The sequence below is a fragment of the Mobula hypostoma genome, chromosome 10 (assembly GCF_963921235.1).
Source record: "Mobula hypostoma chromosome 10, sMobHyp1.1, whole genome shotgun sequence".
Lineage (NCBI taxonomy): Eukaryota > Metazoa > Chordata > Chondrichthyes > Myliobatiformes > Myliobatidae > Mobula > Mobula hypostoma.
The window spans coordinates 115,090,224-115,104,652 of NC_086106.1; the positions used below are offsets into that span (position 1 = coordinate 115,090,224).

General features: G+C 41.2%; 1 protein-coding gene across 4 annotated transcripts in view; it reads right to left on the reverse strand.

The window, feature by feature from the left end:
* The window catches only part of LOC134353411 (tumor necrosis factor receptor superfamily member 27-like), a 257,893-nt gene that overhangs the window by 76,140 nt on the left and 167,324 nt on the right, over positions 1–14,429 (reverse strand). The window contains exon 1 of one of the 4 annotated variants that reach the window (XM_063061437.1): positions 11,784–11,883. The exons of 1 other annotated variant lie outside the window; for it this stretch is intronic. The gene's annotated coding sequence lies outside the window, so the exon portion shown is untranslated. 2 more of the 4 variants (XM_063061438.1, XM_063061439.1) reach the window with 2 other exon arrangements.

Consider the following 14,429-nt stretch of genomic DNA (forward strand, 5'->3'; position numbering starts at 1 on the left):
GAAAAAGGAGAGAGAGAAAAAGAAAGTGTGTATATAAATAAATAAATAACGGATGGGTACCAGGGGGAGGTGGGGCATTAGCAGAAGTTTGAGAAGTCAGTGTTCATGCCATCAGGTGGGAGGCTACCCAAACGGAATATAAGGTGTTGTTCCTCCAACCACACTGCTGGAACTAGACATCCAAATGAGAGAGACAGAATAGCAAAACTGTGGGCAGACTTCTGATGTAGGAAACAAAAAAAATGGGAAAGTCTTAGTAAGGTGTTTCAATTATTGAAGTATTAACTATAAAACTTATAGAACCATAATCAGAGAATTGCTAAAGGGTGTCCTTTAAAGGTGGGTGAGCCACGGAGGATTCTACACAAGTATCAGATAATGAAGCCAGGCGACTGGAGGTAATATCAGTGAGAAAATAATTGAATTATAATTGCTGCCAAAAAAAAAGTTGTACAATTTACTATAGCTTTGGTAAAGACAAAGATAAAACAGGATTTAAAACTTCTATATTGTTACAAGGCAAATCTTCCCTTGACAAGATGTGATGTAGCAAAAGCAGACTGGAGACACCTACTCAAGTACAAATGAGTGACACAGCAGTGGGAAAGAGTCAAGGAGGGAACTCAGGGGGCTTGGTGTGAAGAAAAAGCGTCAGATTGGAATATCTTTCATCCCCTGAATGAGATGCACAAAATGATAACAAGAAAGCTTATGGCAGGCAAGAGTTTAACACTGCCAAAAGATAGGAAGAGAATAAAAATGCAAAGATGAGATTAAAAGGGGAATTAGGAAAATAAAGGACATGAAGAAAATCCAGATAAAATAAATTTCAAAGCTTTTTTTTAAATCATCAGTTTGAGTGCAAGAGGATCATTCAGAGAGGACCTATTAGAGGTTAACAAAATAACGTTTAGAGATGAGATAAATTTCTCACTGAACATTTTCAATTGTTTGTCAAAGAATATGGGGCTGGTACCAATGTTATGGTAAAGGTGTATAACTGTGAATTATTAGAGCAATTAAAAATATTAAAAAGAGAAAGTTTTAAGAGTTATAGCATTTTTGGACGTAGATGAATCACCAGGCCTGGATGAAATGTGCTCCAGACTGCTAAAAGGAGGAAGGAAATTACAGAGGCTCTGACTGTCATTTTCCAATCGCCTCAGCTTCTGGACAGCAGCCAGAGATTGGGAAACCTGCTGCAATTGTACCAAGTTTTCTTTTAAAGAAAGGGAGAAAGAGATAAACAAATAGTTACAAACCAATTGGTTTAACTTTGGTGGTTGAGAAATTATTTAAACTAATTCTGAAGGACTGTATAATCCTTCATTTAAGAAAGGCAGAGATTAATTAGTGACAGTGACAAAGGCATTCTTAAAGGAACATTACGTCTAACCAATGATTGCATTTCTTGAGACAATTATATGGTCCATGAAGGCAGTGCATGTGATGTGATGTAATCTACACAGGTTCCAGCAAGGCTTTTGATGAAACTCCAGTTGGCAGCTGGTGAAAAGTAAAAGTTCATGGCATCCAAGGGAGAGTTGCAAACTGGATCCAGAAGCTACATACACTCAGTGGCCACTTTATTAGGTACAGGAGTGGAACCTGGTGTGGTCTTGTGCTGCTGTAGCCCATCCCCTTCAAGGTTCAATGTGTTGTGCATTCAGAGAAGCTCTTCTACACACCACTGTTGTAATGCGTGGCTACGGTCACCTTCCTGTCAGCTTGAACCAGTCTAGCCATTCCCTTCTCCCATTAACAAGGTGTCTTCACCCAAGGAACTCCCACTCACTGGAAGTTTTTGTTCTTTGTTTTTCCACACCATTCTCTGTAAACTCTAGAGACTTTTGTGTGTGAAAATCCCAAGAGATCAGCAGTTTTTGAGATACTCAAACCACCCCATCTGACACCAACAATTATTCCACTATCAAAATCACTTAGATCACATTTCTTCCCCATTGAGATATTTGGTCTGTACAACAAACGAACCTCTTGACCATGTCTGCGTGCTTTTATGCATTAAGTTGCTGCCACATGAATGGCTGATTAAATATTTGCATTAACGAAGGGTACAACTGTACCCAATAATGCGGCCACCGAGTGTATTTTGCCCTGCTGTCTTGTCTACCAATGTTCTCCTGTAATTTAAATCTATTTTCCACTCCCCCCCACCCCACTTTCAATCACTTTGCCAATTTTTGATTTGTCTGAAAACATCATTCTATTTCAAATTATTAGTCAAGTTATTAATAAATATAACAAACAACGATGGTGAAGTGGTGTTGCTGTGTCTGGGAGGTTGTTCTCAGTAGGGATCCAGAGGGCTCAGAATTTGGCTTGTGTCGCCTTATTAATGAATAAGTTAAAAGTAGGAGGAATAAATCTTTAAACAGAAGGATAAAATTGATGGGATGGTCAACTGGATTGAAATGTGGCCAGTAGAATTCCATTCAAGAGTTAAGGTTGTTTACAGTCATTTGCTGTACACACGTGTGAGGGAGAACAAAATAATTGTTACTCCTGATCCGCTGCAGCAATGCAGCACAAAAAAAACAGAATAAGATAAAGAACACAAAAGTTAAATAAAAACCAAAATTAAAAACAAAACACAATACATAAGATTCCATCTGGTGAAGTGTAAGACGCCAGGAGACAAAGGAGTTTACAACAAATGAGAAGTTATTGTGATGTGTGGAGAAACACGGACCTTGGAATGCATACCTGTGGATATGGGTATGTTGTGGAATTGGCTGATAGATTAGTATTAGTGATGTGCAAAATGCTTAGTAGATGCATAGAACACAAAAGTTGGGAACTCAGGCTAGAACTGTACAGATAAGGCTAGGTACACCACAGCACGAATACTATATACTATTCTGGTCACGATGTTAAGGATACAGTGATGTATTAGAGTGGGTATAAAGAATTAGCTTATGCAAAGAATGCAAAGAATTCAGTCCTGATTTGAAGGCTTCAGCCTGAAACAGCAACTGCTTATTCCTCTCCATAGATGCTGCCTGACCCACTGAGTTCCTCCAGCATTTTGTGCAGTATGTATTGCTCAGGATTTCCAGCATCTGTAGAATCTCCTGTGCTTATGTTAGGTATTTTCTATGAGGAAAGATTGGATCTGGCTCTTTGAATGTCAAGGGAAGAGTTAATTGAGGCATATAAAATTATGAAGATACAGAAGTCTGTAGATGCTGAAACCTGGAGTAAAGAATGAGCTGCTGGAGGAAATCAGTGAGTCAGGTAGCGTCTGTGGAGGGAAAAGTCAATATTTGGGGTTGACACTCTTTAACCGGATTCTGTGAGCAAACAGGAAGGACTGATTTCCCTTAGCAGTGATGAAAAATCTTGGGGCATTACGTTGAACTAATTGAGATGGGAATTCGGGAATTAAGGGAAACTGATTTCACAAGTAGGGTAGGAGTCACCTCAATTGTGAACAGATTCCACAACTTATGGACTCATTTTCAAGGATTCCAACTCACGTTCTTGGTATTATTTATTTATTCGATTGATTAATTGATTGCATATTTTCTCTTCTTTTGCATATTGGTTGCTTGAAAGTCTTTGTGTGTAGTTTTTCACTGGTTCTACTGTATTTGTTCTTCTGTGAATGCAGATGCTGGATTCCCAAGTACATAGTGACATAAGCGTTCTTTAATAATAGACTTAACTTTGAGTCTGGAACATACAGCCTGAAAGACTGGTTTAAAACCCTTCTAATCGTGCAATGCCCATGGAGGAGAACATGAACTTTTGTTGAGATTTTTGTGGTCAAGTCTCTGTAGTAGGGCACACGTACTACACCTAATGATTCAGAGGTGAAATCACTACCAAGGGACAACAACGAATATATAATTAAGAGCATTAAGAACTGAAGCTGCTGGAAATTGTAAAGAAAAAGTGAAAAGGCTGAAAACAGATCAGCAGATCAAGCAGTATCTGTGAAAAGAGAAACAAAGTTAACATTTCAGGTCAAAGGCCATCCCTCAGAACTGGGAACATTTAGAAAAAAAGGTGCAACTAAAAACTTGCAGAGAAGGGAAAAGGATAGAGGGAACTTGTCTGAGATAGGATGGAGATCAAGGGACAATGATTGCTAACATGGATTTGGCAGCAACCTCAAAATACTACCAAGAACCACATTCTCAAATTACACATTCTGACAACAAACTTCATTGTTTTGGGTCTATTGTAAAGAAATTAATCAGTGTATGATGTAATACTCAATCCCATGATGAAAAGAGAGCTGAAGTAAATTTCCTGTGAGGATTGATCACAGGGGTACATAGCGATCTGTTGAATTATGTAATTATAATAGAAAAAAACTACTGCCAACTTAACTAAAATTAGCATTTGCCATTCTATTTACTTTTCTTAATGTGTCACCGATTCCACTAACTGTATGCAGACATCCCACCTCTCCCGGAAGTTCCGGGACTCTCCCGCATATTGATAGCGGCTCCTTGGTGCCCGCAAATTATATACAATATCCTGGAGAAGGTGGCAGCGGACGGTAGCGCGTGCGGCCTCTCCGGTGAATGATATCTGCAATCTATCAAGTAGGGGACCGTGCACAATTCTGATTTGATGGAGACGAACGTGAGAATACAGAGGAACATCTGGAAAACTTCTGAAATGCCCGCTTCGCTGCCGCTGCTACTGTGTGGTAACCGGAATCTCCGGAGCAGAAGGCTCTGAATCCTCGGCTTTGCTTGTTTCAGCGGCCAGGGCTAGGTCGAAGGCGCTCGGCAGAGGATGGCGCTAGGGAGGTTGAACCGGTGGGGCTGGTCAGAGGCTCGAAGTTTTGGACTGACTGATTCAGTTTCGGCTGTGGACAGCTGCTTCCAAGGCATCGGCAAGTTGACAGTGCCTGGAGGTTTATGGCAGGGAGTTTCTCCCTTTTGCCGCCTGCTATCGGGGACTCGGGAGTCGATCGACTCGGGGACTTTGAGACTTTTTTTTAATCGTACCCATGGTTTGTTCTTCATCAAATTATGGTATTGTTTTGCACTGCTGTAACTATATGTAGTAATTATGTGGTTCTGTCAGTGTTAGTCTTTGGTTTGTCCTGTTTTCTGTGATATCACTCCGGAGAAACATTGTATCATTTCTTAATGCATGTATGCATTTCTAAATGACAATAAAAGAGGACTGAGTTTTGTGATAATATAAATTAATCACTTGGGGGAGGGAGAGGGAGGGGATCCTGATTGGTCTCTCTTTGTGCTCAGTAGACCTATCAGTTTTCTCTGTGGTCGGGCTTCACAGTTGACCTCTCTCTCTCTTTCATTGTCCATCAGTTCAGTTTAGTGTCCTGCAGTGCTATGGCAGAGTGCTCCAAAAAAAGATATAAAATGTACTTCACTCCAAACTACCCTAAAGTGTACCCCTGCTTAATAGGGGTCAAAAATAATGACAGTGTTGCTCCCTGCACTGTTTGCAACAGTGACTTTTCTATTGCCCATGGTGCGTTAAATGACTGTAAAAGACATGTTGAGGTGAGTCCTGGATTATGTCTCAACTAACCTTGAAAGACTGGTGCCAAACTACAAAAGTTTGCCAGTTGATGAGTTCTGGGGGAAGCTGTCCAAAGTAACATCGGTGAGCACAGGGCAGTTGAGATTCAAAGAGCTCTGCCAGATGTAGAAAGGGCATTCTGCATGGTGCGTCACATTAATACAGAATTCAGAAGTCAGCTGTCTCACAAAACACTTGTGAATCTGATGTCTTGCAAAATTAACAAATTCATTGACACAGACTGCTATGAGGTTGAGACCTCCCTGAAATGAGTTTTTGCAGGGTGGGATGTCTGTGTGTGCTTTTCCAAGATCACTTACTTTAAGGCAGGTTCCCCATATTCTGCACTTAACGTTTACAGACATTGGGGTTCCAAAGTATTTCACAGCCACATGCACTTCAATCCATTGGTCAATTCTCACACAGTTCTACAGCAATCCAAAGCCAACATATACCCTTCAAGCAACACACATCAAAGTTGCTGGTGAACGCAGCAGACCAGGCAGCATCTCTAGGAAGAGGTACAGTCGACGTTTCAGGCCGAGACCCTTCGTCAGGACTAACTGAAGGAAGAGTGAGTAAGAGATCTGCAACTTTCAAATCCTTACTCACACTTCCTTCAGTCAGTCCTGATGAAGGGTCTCGGCCTGAAACGTCGACTGCACCTCTTCCTAGAGATGCTGCCTGGCCTGCTGCGTTCACCAGCAACTTTTATGTGTGTTGCTTGAATTTCCAGCATCTGCAGTATTCCTGTTGCCAACATATACCCTTGTTTCTTTTCCCATGTTATTCATTCCTCTATTTCAAATATTTATTTAATTTTAACTTAAGAAGCAGTTCATTCTGGCTTAACCACCCTGTGTGTCAGAACAACTCTGCCTCACAGGAGGCTCTTTGAAGGAATTCCACCTAAAGCACTCCCCTGTACACAACGACAATATTGAATTGATGATTTGTCAATCTGCTCAGCCTAAAGAAATCATATTTAACTCAATGAATACTTAAGTTCTGCAAATTTTAGTCTAAAGCAAAAATAAATTAGAATCAGAATCGGGTTTATTATCACTGGCATGTGTCGTGAAATTTGTTAATTTAGCAGCAGCAGTACAATGCATGGTAATAAGGAAAGAAAAATAAATCTGATCAATTACAGTAAATATATATGTATATTAAATAGTTAGATTTAAAATAGTGCAAAACAGAAATTATATATTTTTTAAAGAGTGAGGTCATGTTCATGGGTTCACTGTTCATTTAAGAATCTGATGGCAGAGGGGAAGAAGCTGTCCCTAATCACTGAATGTGTGCCCTCAGGCTTCCGTACCTCATTCCTGATGGTAACAATGAGAAGAGAGTATGTCCTGGGTGATGGGGGTCCTTAATAATGGACGCTGCCTTTCTGAAGCATCATTTCTATGGAGGCTAGTACCCAAGACAGAGCTGACTAATTTTATAACTTTCTGTGGCTTACTTCAGTCCTGTGCAGTAGCTCCCTCCCCACTTACTAGAGAGTGATGCAGCCTGTCACAATGTTTTCCACAGTTTGAGTGTTTAGGTGACAAACCAAATCTCTCCAAACTACTAACGAAATTTCTTGCCTTCTTTATAGCTGCATCGATATGTTGGGACCTGGTTAGATCCTCAGAGATCTTGACACCCAGGAACTTGAAAATGCTCACTCTCTCCACTTTTGATCCCTCTGAGGATTGGTTCGCGTTCCTTTGTCTTATCCTTCCTGAAGTACTGCTCCCAAAAGCCTAACTAGAACATTGGCTTTTTCCATCAATGACATTCCATTCTGGCAATAAATGTCAATCAGGTATAATTTGCACCTCTATTCATTTTGCTTTGAAATGCAGCATGAGATTTCCAAAATGTTCATACAGACAAGTCTCATATGTTCCATTTGTCTGTAGGACACTGGTTAATGGATTACTAATGGTGTAAATGAGAACAAAAGAGCAGACAGAAATGAAACGAAGCAAATTGTCTTCTTGATTACATGAAACAAAATGATCCCTATAATGTGTAACTATTATTACCAATCTGGATCTCGTTGAGCTTTTGAGAAACTGCAAGTTAATGCAATTCAAGTGAATTTTTAAAGTAATTTTCTGACTATTAAAACACACAGTTGGACTGAAACAAATATATAAAATAAAAAAATTCAAGACCAGGATGCATCTGTTAAAAGCTCATTATGTATTCCTCTGTTCTGGTGAAAACGATCCCTTTGAATCGAATCTCTGAGAACAAGCTGCAGGTAATCATCTAGCCAAAGTAAAGTCTAAGAAGTAGTTTAAAATTATTAGATAACTCAAATCTGTTTTGTTATACAATTTCTACACAGATATGAGTTATGTTTCTCTTGGCTTAGCCCATTTCATGGATATGGTCCTCAATGAAGTTTATAGTACCAATCAGTTTCTTGCCTTTGTCTCGTATGTCCACTGACTGGTTATTTAAAACCCCAGCTGTCTGATGAGGCACAGAAGGAAATTAAAGTCGTCGCCATATAGACCATATGATATCGGAGCAGACGTAGAATATTGACCCATCAGCTTTGATCTGCCATTCAATCACAGCTGAATTTTTTCAACTCCAGCCTTACACATGTAACCTTTAATCCCCTTACCAATCAAAACCCTATCAATCACTGCTTAAAATGCACCCAATGTCTTGCCTTCCACATCTCTCTGTGGCAATGAATTCCAGAGTTTATCACCATCTAGCTAAATAAGTTCCCCATCCCAGTTTTGAAGGCATGCCCCTTTTCTCTGAGGCTGTCCCCTCTGAATCTATACTCTCCTACTAATGCAACCAATCTCTCTACGTCCTCTCGATCCAAGCCATTCAGTAACTAGATACACAGAAGATCCTGCAGAGCCTGGAAATCCAGAACAATACACACGGAATGCTGCAGGAACTGAAGTCAGGCATCATCTATGGAGCTGGAAGAAACAGCTGACTTTTAGGACTGAGTCCCTTCCTCAGGATTGTATCCAGTCCTGATGAAGAGTCTTGGCCCTAAATGTCAACTATTCATTCTCCTCCATAGATGCTTTCTGACTACCTGTGCTCCTCCAGTAACAGTATCCAGTAGTTTTCAATGAGATCTCCCCTCATCCTTCTGAACTCCACACACTACAGCCCAGAGACATCAAGCACTCCTCAAAAGTTAAGCCTTCCATTCCTGGGACCATTCGTACGAACCTCCACTGGGCCCTCTTCAGGGACAGCATATTTTTCCTCAGATATGGGACCCGAAATTGTTCAAAATATTCCAAGTGTGATCTAACCAACACCTTATAAAGCCTCTATATTGCACCCTTGGTTTTCTATTCTAATCCTTTCAAAATGAATGGTCACATTGCATTTGCCCAATTTACTTCTCATGCATGCATCAACTTAACATTAAGGGAATCCTGAACCAGGACTCCCAAGTCCCTTTGCACCTCCTGTTCCTGAATTCTTTCCCCATTTCACCATTGTTCTTCTTACCAAAGTGCACAACCCCACACTTTCTGACACTGTATTCCATCTGCCATTTTGTTGCCCAGTCTCCCAATCTGTCCAAGTTCTACTGAAGACTTCCTGCCTCTGTAATGCTACTTGCCCCTTCACCTATCATCTGCAAATCTGGCCACAGTGATCCAGATCATCACTGTACAAGGTGAAAATCTGCCGTCTCAACAGTGACCCATGTGGAACTCCACCGGTCACCAGCAGCCATCCGGAAAAAGTTCCCTTTATCCCCACCAGCACACACAAAGTGCTGGAGGAACACTGCAAGTCAGGCAGCAGCTATGGAGAGGAATAAACAGTTGACATTTCAGAACAAGACCTTTTATCACCACTGCCTGACTTCAGGCAGTCAGTCAATCTTCCATGCATGCTAGTGCTTAGCTTCTAACAAGGTTACTAGTGATTTGTGTGGTTTTGACCTGCTCCTGCCTGCTGCCATTTTAACTTTGCCCTTTGTGGACGTCAGGTAAGACTCCTTACTTTTAAATGAGAGTCTAAAGACACAGTTACAGCCCTTGTGTCACGGTCCCAATCATTAATTCCCTGTCTTTCTCCTAATTTCCTTTGATTCTGCCACAGTTCCGACCATTAATTTCTCATTTGCTTCTAATTCTCTTTGATGATGGCACACCTGGTTTCCATCAAGACCTGCAGCATAAGAACCCCGGCGTTACAACCACTAGTCACCAGATTGTTGGTTTTCCCTGTGTGGTAATTAACATTTCCCGGCCGCTTAGGACTGTGTGTTCTAAGTTTTGCTCCAGTTTCAAGGTTTACCTATGAAACTCCGTCTCTCTGTGTCAAGATCCCTCCTATTTGCTGTTCAAAGTTCACGCCTGCATAAGCATCCTAACTGAATCTCCATGCCTGTGTCCTGCACTTGGGTTTGCTTCATTCGCTCATTGGAACGCCTTGTGTGATTTTACGTGATGCCTGACCAGCTGGCAGTCAAAAGTGGCTAAGAAAATATTTACAAACAAGAGAAAATCTGCAGATGCTGAAAATCCAAGCAACACACACAAAATGTTGGAGGAACTCAGCATACCAGCAGCATCTTTGGGCCTAAAACATCAACTGTATTTTTCTCCATAGATGCTGCCTGGCCTGCTGAGTTCCTCCAGCATTTATATTTACTACGCATTTCTTTCTCCCCATTTACTTGAAAGTCAAGAGCAGCAGGGATACTCTCCCGGCTTTCACAGGTTATCCCAGCTCTAGTCTCACAGTAACAACCATTTAGAGCTTGGGGGGGTCTTTAATGAGTGTGACCAAAGGGATGAAAGTGCTGCAGACATAGTAGGTTCAGAAAGACAATTCCACAGTTCTTAGAAGCTTGTCAAAGTTTTAGATGATAAACCAAATCTTCTCAAACTCATCTGATTCATACCAGCCTTGTGACTGATCTGTGGAATTCTCTCTCTGAACCTACCATATCTGCAGCTCCTTCTCCTAATATTCATGTCTTTGGCCCCACTGGTTAAAGACCCTTACCAGCCAGGGCATCCTTATTGTTACCATCAGGGAGAAGGTTCCGGAACCTGAAGACACACACTCAGCATTTCAGGAACAGCTTCTTCCCTCCTCCATCAAATTTCTGAATAGACAATGAACCCATGAATATTACCTCACTATTTTGCACTTTTTGCAATTTTTAAAATATTTCTTATTTAACTTACTGATATATATAGACACACACTAATATATAAGTGTTACATTTGTATTTCTGTACTGCTACCACAAAACAGCAGATATCACAACATTTGCCAGTGATAATAAACCTGATTCGGACACTCGTAGTCACCTCTCTTAAGTTCTTTCTTCATTTTTGTGTCAACTTTTTTTTTGCTGTAACACCAGGTTGGAGAATGTACAGAATTCCACAATGTAACACCAGTGAAAAGCAAACTGGCAACACTTAAGGCAGGGGGAAAATAAACACTTTTAAAGACCAAACGGAACTTGCCAAATATTACTGTGAAGTAATCCCGTCCCAGAATAATCAGGTCCTGGAATGTCCAAGAGTGTTGCGTGCATCGCACTAGAGTTTTGTTAAGTTGAACCAGCACCGTGTTTTGACATCATGTACCCAGTGTATGGACCCACGTTTTTAGAGAGACTGAAATCTGCAGATCTAACACGGCACGTACAATGCGGCCGGGGCTTCTGAAGCCAGTGGGATAAACTGCGAGCTTTGCCCTCTTAGTGCCTCGAACATGCCCCAACTTGTTCAACGCACGGAGCTGCAGTAGCGGAAAAGTGAAAGGGGAGGAATTAAATCAACACTTCCTAAATAATTTTAACAGGTTATACGAATGTATAAAGCAGCCAATTACCGAGAGGACGATGGTAAGTTACAATTATTCGATCTTATGCACCGTAGCCTGTATTGCTGGACTGTTACTGAAGTACATCAGGGATGAATTAAGTTTGCTTGCAGCAGCGCTAACTTTTATCATTCGTAACATGCCCGGGCTTGCAAATCCAAGTCGTTAACTCGAAATTAATTTAAGGAAAAATAAAATTCGGAAATTTAAGAAATAATATTTATATACCTGTGCAAAGCTTTGATCAAAAGAGTTCTTTCTTAGTTCTTAATGTTTGCTTGTTTAAACTTCCTGTCAGGCAATTATTTCAGTCAGTGGTATATTTAACCACATGATATTTGTACTGAATCACTGTTCTTTCCATTCAGCTGTGAACTTTATTAGCTCCCAGCTTCTTTTTACCTTGGAAATTGCAGGACACAGTAACCGTAAGATTTGACCCCTTCACTCCATGCAGCGGACAACCTTTGGATCCTTGATTTCTGTTATTCCTGCTTTCAATTCACCACGCCCCTTCTGGCTGAATGATGCTAAATCCTCCTTTAACTATTGGAGAACCACACACTTCCTTTCTCCTTGCTTGGCATCAGTTTATGGGAGAGGTCCCCTGAACTCTCAGTGGTGAAAAGACCTGTAGACTTTTGTACTATCTGCATGGCGCATTTCCTTTCCAACCCTACTATCAAGATTCAAGATAGTTTCTTGTCATTCTTCAGTACACGAATGTAAAGGAGAACAAAATAATTGCTACTCTGGATCCAATGCACCATTAAAAACAATAAAGAAAAAAAAAGCAATCCTATGAAACACAATGTAAAAGTAACTGTAAAGTGGCAGCAGGTGGGGGGGGTTGGTGAAGGGTGCTGAGGGGCTGTGGAGAGGTGTGGCTGATGTGGATGTAGTAATGGTGGAGTGGGTTAACGGATGGAGATGTTGACCTGACCGCTTGGGGGAAGCAACTGTTTTAGAGTCCAGTGGCCCCGGTGTGGGTGCTGTGCAGTTTCTTCCCTGATAGGAGTGGGACAAACATAAGCAGGGTGGGTGGGAACCTGCGTGAAATTACTGGCCTTTTTCTGGCACCCTTCTGCACGTATGTCCTTGATGGTGGGTAGGCTAATGCCAGTGATGCATTGGACAGTTGTACTCTTCAGTTGTAATCACTGCATGCGCATTTTCCTGGCATGCAGTGATACTCTCAGCTACACACCTGTGGATCGTCATGAGGAACTATGTGCATAGTCCAGCTCTCTTCAACCTCCTCAGAAATTAGAGCTGTTGATGTGCTTTCCTAACTGTGGAGGATGTGCTTTGGGACCATGAGAGATTGTGCAAGATGTGCTTTTTGTAGGATCTTCCCTTCAGGGGCAATGGTGTTTCCATACCTGGATGTCATGCAACCGACCAGTCAGTATGCTCTCTACCACACATCTATAGAAGTTTGTCAAAGTTTCAGATGTCATGCAAATACAAATACTGCACACCACAGATCAACTCCCGTCTCACCAAGACCTTTTGTAAATGCAGTAAGATATCTTTACTATTTGTCTGCTCATAATAAATGGCAACATGTTATTTGCCTTCCTAATTGCATGCTCTACTGTACATTGACTTTCAGTTACTTTGGTACAGGACACCACGTAAAATAATCTGTCTTTCTGTTATATAGTTCATAATCATACTTTATTGATCCCGGAGGAAATTGGTTTTCGTTTCAGTTGCACCATAAATAACAAATAGTAATAAAACCATAAATAGTTAAATAGTAATATGTAAATTATGCCAGGAAATAAGTCCAGGACCAGCCTATTGGCTCAGAGTGTCTGACCCTCCAAGGGAGGAGATATAAAGTTTGATGGCCACAGGCAAGAATAACTTCCTATGACGCTCTGTGTTACATCTTGGTTTTATGAGTCTCTGGCTGAATGTACTCCTGTGCCCACCCAGTACATTATGTAGTGGATGGGAGACATTGTCCATGATGGCATGCAACTTAGACAGCATCCTCTTTTCAGACAGCACTGTCAGAGAGTCCAGTTCCATCCCCACAACATCACTGGCCTTACGAATGAGTTTGTTGATTCTGTTGGTGTCTGCTACCCTCAGCCTGCTGCCCCAGCACACAACAGCAAACATGATAGCACTGGCCACCACAGAGCCTATGCACCAAAGTATAGATAATTTTACATTTTTTCATTTTGCCAGGTACTTGCTGGTCTATGTCTGAATTGTAGCCTCCTCCCTTCTCATATTCCCAACCAGTCTGTAGAACATGGAACTATGCTGCACAGGAACAGGACCCTTAATCCACAACAGCTGTGCTGAACACAATGCCAAATTAAACAATCTCCTCTGCCTGCATATGATCCATACCTCTACCATCCCTGCATATTGATGTGTGCACTTCATAGTCTCTTAAATGCCACTATCATATCTGTTTCCACCACTATTCTTGGTATCCCAATCCAGGAACTGAACCACTCTATGTTTAAATTAAAACCTGCCCCACAAATCTCCTCTAAACTTTCCTCCTCTGGCCTAATATGCAGATCCTCTAGTATTTGACATTTCCATCCTGAGAACAAAGTTCTGCTTGTATACGCTATCTATGTATCTATGTCTCTCATAATTCTATAAATTTCTATCAGCTTCCAAAGAAGTTCTGGAGAAAGCAGCCCAAGTTCGTTTAACCTCTCTCTACGGTCCATGCCACCTATTCAGGCAGTGTTCTCGTAAACCTCTTTTGTACCCTTTCCAAAACGTCTACAGTGGGGTTAGAAAGTGTGCAAACCCTGTAGAATTTTCTCTATTTCACATAAACATAGAACATAGAAATTTACAGCACATTACAGGCCCTTCAGCCTACAATGTTGTGCCAACCATGTAGATTACTCAAGAAACTGCCTAGAATTTCCCTAGCACACAGCTCTCTATTTTTCTAATCTCCATGTACCCATCTAAGAGACTCTTAAAAGACCCTATTGTATCCTCTTCCACCACTGCAACCGGCAGTGCATTCAACGCACCCACCACCCTCTGTATGAAAAACTT